The following is a 6,151-nucleotide window of genomic DNA, read 5'->3' on the forward strand; positions in this document are numbered from 1 at the left end:
CTGCATGGCAAGGGGTGTCTCATTGGAGATGTGTTATGGAATGCTAGCTTTAACAATAGAGATCCTCAACAAAATAGTTATTTAGGGAGTCGCAAAGTGCTTGGTTAGGTGTGGGTTTGGGTAGGACTCTGCGTTAGATAGTTCAATAACAATAGAGAAGGTTTCCTTTGATCTATTGTTGGAATTAAAAATTCTAGAGGAAAAGGAGCGCCTTGACTGCAGTGATAGCTTTTTTATATTCTTTCTGTACTTCCAAATAGTGGTATTATTCTTCTAGGCAATAATTCAGTCTCCAACTCCTTTCTGTTTGACGAAGGGCCAGTTTTTGTACTCTTAGTTCATCAGAGAATCATCTCTGTGCGTCAGAGTAGCATTCTCGTTTTTGTTTTTTGAGTGGGGCATGCATATCACTAGCTGCTAATAGTCGAGCTGAAATATTTCCTTCAAGGAGATTGACATCAGGATCAAAGGTTGGTGTCCTGAAATTCCTTTTTGTTAAGGGCATTCCATTTCCTGATCATTCCGCCCTCTGGCCTGGGGGGTTTAAAGCTGATAGGAATTGTTGCTGTGAATTTTATTAACCTGATGATCCGACCATATAAATGGTAGTATCATGGGCGCAAGCACTGTTAGATTAGTTGTCCAAACTTGGTCCAATATATGTCCTTTATTGTGTGTGGCTGAAGATATCTGCTGGACAAAGTTTAGGCTGGTTAGGAGATCAGTCAGTTTAGCAGAGTGAGACCCGCCGAGTGTGTCATTAGACTAATAGTTGAAGTCATCTATAAACAGTATGTTGGTATAATTCGTTACGAGGTTGGCAATTTGTTTGCTTAGCAAAATAGGGAACATGGGCATGTGCGAGGGCCTGTAAACCAGAGCACGGATGAGCAGAGCAGAGTCGGACTCTAATTTGATGGCAATAATATCTACTGCAGGGAGACTTAAGGAGGTAAGGGCAGTGAATTTGTGGTCCTGATGAATAATTGCTGCTACTCCACCACCCTTCTTTCCAGGCGGGTGATTCACGTGGAGGATTTAATAGTCGTTAATGTAGCCAAGATATCAGGGGTAGTAGAGTCAAGAGTAAGCCATGTTTCCATTATGAGAAAGATGTCTTTTTTTCCAGACACTAAGAGAAGGAAAACATCGAGCTGATGTTTAACTAAGGAACGGGTATTTAAATAATACATTCGTAGTGCTGAGTGCCTAAGTCTGGTAGTACCCGGTAACCGGGGAGTATGAGAAATAGGTTTCGAGATTTCAGGAAATGATCCCTGTGTCGCCAGATGAAATTTTCTAAGTTACCCCGAGATGTAAGTGAGGATTTGGGCATGGTTTCTGGCCCCTTGGCCTGTGAGGGCGCAGACAGGCGCAGATGGGCTTGCCTTTGGTGCGCCGCTAGCGCTCCAGCGCTGCAGCCAGACCTAAACACCAGCTCCCTGCCTAATGCTCCAACCTGCCCTACGCGATAGGCTGATGTCAAGGGGTGTGCTCAGGCGACAGCTAAGGAGCCAGTGCCGCCAGCAAAGTGCAAACGTTGATTTTTTAAGTTTAAAAATACATCAATTACATCAAATTCATACAATTTTAAAAAGCGAAGGCAAGTCAAGCACGAGTAAAATAGCAGTCTGCAGGGTAGCGGCACACTTTCTAGAAATGAAATCACACATTGTGCAGTTGAAACACATTGAGCAATCCGATATAATAACAAAAATATTTTTCTATAGACCTGACACTGTTTCCAGGCTTCAACTCATTGCAAGTCCAGAAAAATGCTCCTGACCCATTGTTGGCTGAAGGCACAGTTTTAGTTTACTCAATGAGATGTAACTTATTGATGGGGAAGGAGGCCCTTTTGTAAAAGATTAAACTATTAGCCTCAGTAGCAGTGCTTACTTTGAGCCGGCAGTTGCAGGTGGACCCCACTGTCACGCATTTTCAGTGAATGAATGAATGAATTCTTTACTGTTTGGTTACTCAAAACCATTACATTAAAACCACAGTATAAAACTACCAAAGTTAAAACCAAGGAAGTGTCGGGGGGTAAGTCTGTGTGATAGCTCCCTGAGCACTGATAGGAACGGTAAATAGGGTTCATACTAAGACGTGGGTCTGCGAAAGTCTCTATCGAGCCCTGGGTTACCATCAGTATGGACCGTGTCTGATGGATAAACTTTCCAAAAGATGCCATCTGTTTTACCATAGTCAGTGTGTATAGTTGGTTGATCGCCTCCTTTGCAGTGTGTGACCCCGCTTGTTTTAGGATTGGCCTGAGATAAAGACTGCGAGCCGTGCACAGGGCAGGACAGCAAAATAGAAGGTGGGCCAATGACTCTCGTTTGTAGCTGCAGAGCCTGCATTCCCGAGCTCCTGGTCCAGCCTGTCCAAAGGCATATAATTCTCTGAGGGGCAACGGATGTAGTCTGTAGGCTAGGATCTTATGAAGTGCTGCGCAGCCCACGGCCTGCGTGAGATGATATTTAGGATTATGCACAGTGTACGGCAGGCGTAGGGACTCATGGAAGTCTTTTTTTGCCAGTGATTCCAAGTCCAGTTCCCGTGACTGCGCATGTAACAGTTTTTTAATCACGTTTTTAATGGCGGTGTAATTAATGTGTTTGGGGTTCCAAGACTCAGTGGCAAGATTGAGAAGGTCCTTTGCCATATTAAGAGTAGCCGACCAGGTATTCCCGGATTGCCTGAAGATGCATTTCAGAACTTCCTTGAGTGTGTTCTCGTGTGCCGCTGTTGTTAGAAAGTAGTATTTACTCAGAGCGGCCATCTCTTCCAGGTTTTGCTGGTTGAGCGAGAACTCTAAGCGGACAAGGGTGTTTCTGGTGCACCTTGGTAAATGGAATTGTCTCTTGTAAGCTCTGCAATGGATTTTTTCTAGGTCATTGTTGAATTTGCCGGGGAATGCTTGTTGAGCGTAATTGAGAGCCGGCATTAACTTGGCTTTAAGTACTCTTTGAATAGCCGTTGTAGACGGGCTGTGTAATGAGGCTTGCAGTTTGCAGAGGGCGTAGGTGATGGTTTTACCTTTGCCTTGAATTTTCTTTAAATGGGCGCTCGAAAGCCCCGACTCCTGGTAGAAGATGCCCAAGTAGGTGTATCGCTGTGTGTTTTCCAGCGAGAGATGACCAAGCCTCCATCTTACTGATTTTTTTTTGGGATAGGGTCTAAAGATGATTACTTTTGACTTGGATGAATTTGCTACCAGCCTGTTTTTGTTGTTGTATGCAGCGAGTGCTGTCAGCGCCCTTTGTAGCCCAATTCTAGTGTGGTCCAGGAGTACCAGGTCATCCGCATATTGCATAAATTGAATTTTGGTCCCACCGATCTTTGGGGTTGCTAAGGCTGCCCCAGTCAAGGCCCTCTCCATATCCACTGTGTATAGATTAAATAACAATGGGGCTAAAACGCACCCTTGTTTTAGACCCCGATCTGTGTCAATCTTCGTCGCGGATGCAGAGTCCCTCAAGAGTTTGATTCTCACCCACGTTTTTTGGTACAAGGACTGGATCGCTCTTAGCAGGGATTGTTTGAGATTCCATTGAGCCTGCTTTCTCCATAGGATGGCGCGATCCACCTCATCAAACCCTCCCGAGTAGTCAATGAAGCAGGCGAATAGGGGGGGCCGGGGGGCATTTGCGCGACCGCGCTTGATGGACCAAGAAGGAAAGTGCGGTGATGTTATCAACTGTGGCGGACCCAGGTCTAAATCCAGTTTGGCAGAATGGGAGGAGGCCTTCTTCACTCGTCCAATCTGCAAGGTCCCTCAAGATGGCACTAGCATAAGTTTTTCCCTCAATATCCAGGAGGGCGATCATGCGATGGTTTGATCGTTCAGATTTGGGGCCTTTCTTATGGATCGGGTGTAAGAGCGAGCCTCTCCATGAATCTGGTACGACCCCCAGAAGCCAACATTTAGTGTACAGGTGGGTCAGGTTTTCGGACCAGAACTCAATGTTTGCTTTGAATAAGTGACCAGGAAGGCCATTAGGACCCGGCGCACCGTTTTGCCTGATGTTTATTAGGATTTTGGACACTAACAATTTTCCGGGCGGGGCTTTCTTCTCGGTGGTGGAGTCTGGTTCATCTCCTGAGATGGGTCCATCATTTTGCTGGTTGACAGGTCCGGGTTCATTTTCAGTGTCCTACGCATATTTATCCTCATCTCACTTTGCTACACAACAAGAGAGAGACACATAAAAGGAAGGGGAAGATGCAAACATTGTGAAACAAGCATTGGCACAGCCAATAGGTCTCGCTTTTGGGACCATTTGTGTTTAGCCAAAACTTTTGGCTATGTTGTAGAACATTGTGGCTGCTGTGCATCATGTTGAAAAGTTATAATAAAAAGTGTTAAGTATTTTTGTTACCTTTATACCAACGAAGAAGGCATTATATACAACTGAACAACCTGATTAAAAAAGAATTAACATAAATAATGTCTCCTAGTTTTATTGTATTTGCACTGCTGGCAACTTCTTCCTGTCTGTTCTCATGCTTCTTTGTTATAATTTTTGTTTGTTACGGGGGAGATGGACATAAGCAACATGGGAGTGGAGGTTGTAAAACAGTAGTTTAATTAGAACAGAAGCAGCGAACGGACAGTATGGGAGAATCAACAGATGGCAGATTCCAAGGGCAGACTGACGTGATGCTTAGGACGTGATGCTTAGGCGATGTTTAGGTGATGCTTAGGTGGGGTGCTGATGCAAAATGGTGGTGGTGAGTGATGTTTGGTTCTCAGGTGGTGCCACTATATGGCGTGGATTGGAGGTATGTTGTGGTTTGTGGATTTGAATTATGTTGTTTGGTGTGTAATTATGTGATGTGTTTTGGAAATGTGTGGAGTTGAATTGTGTGGCCTGGAACTGTGGTGTTGATTGAAATTATGCTTAGTGAAATTGTGTCATGGCATGGAGTGCATTTATATTGATTGGTAATATGTGGCATATAGTGTGTTTATGTGGAGTGTATTTATGTTGCATTGAGTAGAGTGTAATTATGTGGCATGTAACTATGTTGCACTGAGTGGTATTCTGTGGAGTTTATGTTGCATTAAGTAGAATGTAATTTTGGGGCATGTAATTATGTGGCGCAGTGGTATTATGTGGAATGTATTTATGTTGCATTGAATAGAGAGTAATTATGTGATGTGTAATTATGTGGTACTGAGTGGTATTATGTGGAGTTTATTTATGTCGCATTGAGAAGAGTGTAATTTTGTGGCATGTAATTATGTGGCACTGAGTAGTATTATGTGGAGTGTATTTATGTTGCATTGAAGAGGGTAATGTGATGGGTAATTATGTGGTACTGAGTGGTATTATGTGGAGTGTATTTATGTTGCATTCAGTAGAGTGTTATTATGTGGGGGGTCATTATATGGCACTTAGTGGTATTATGTGGAATGTATTTATGTTGCATTGAGTAGAGTGTAATTATGTGGCATGAAAACAGCGTGCTACCAAACACAAGCGAATCACGCTGCCGTAGCCTGCAACATTCACATTCTGCAAAAAGCGTTGAATTGTGGGAAAGATCTGTTTGCTTACCGCACGCACAGTTTGTTTTGATCGTGGCGGGAGTGCATTTTACTATCGCTTCAGTGGCTTCATGTAATGGGAACCCAGTTGTTAACAAATGTTGTTTTTCATCTTTATGGGCTGCCACCATGGATTCGGGTAAGCCTGACATTGATTCACAACGTGGAGTGGAGTGAACTGAAAATGAAGCTGTCATGCATGAGCAAATATGCAAAGAACGAGAGAACGCTATCTGCTTCAAAGAGCTGCATGTGAAGTGAGCGCCTCGCACCCTTGTCTCTGAATGGACTGCCCCGTAGTGATGCAGCGCTACTCGGGAAATCATTTCTAAAATTCTCATCACCTTTCCCTGAAGTCACAATTTACCCATTTACTCATCAGTGGGGCCCATAACACTGAAATCACTTACGCACTTTCTCTCTACTTCATGGATTGGTGAGATCAAAGAGGAGCACCTGGATCAGTGTGGAGTGCCTAAATTAAACTAATCTATTTATCATATGTACATCTGTAGTTTATAAAATTCATTTACAATGGTTCTAATATTAACAATGTATTCAGACACACTACCATAGAGATGGATCAAGCTAGTA

This window comes from Lissotriton vulgaris, chromosome 4_1 (genome assembly GCF_964263255.1).
Source record: "Lissotriton vulgaris chromosome 4_1, aLisVul1.2, whole genome shotgun sequence".
Lineage (NCBI taxonomy): Eukaryota > Metazoa > Chordata > Amphibia > Caudata > Salamandridae > Lissotriton > Lissotriton vulgaris.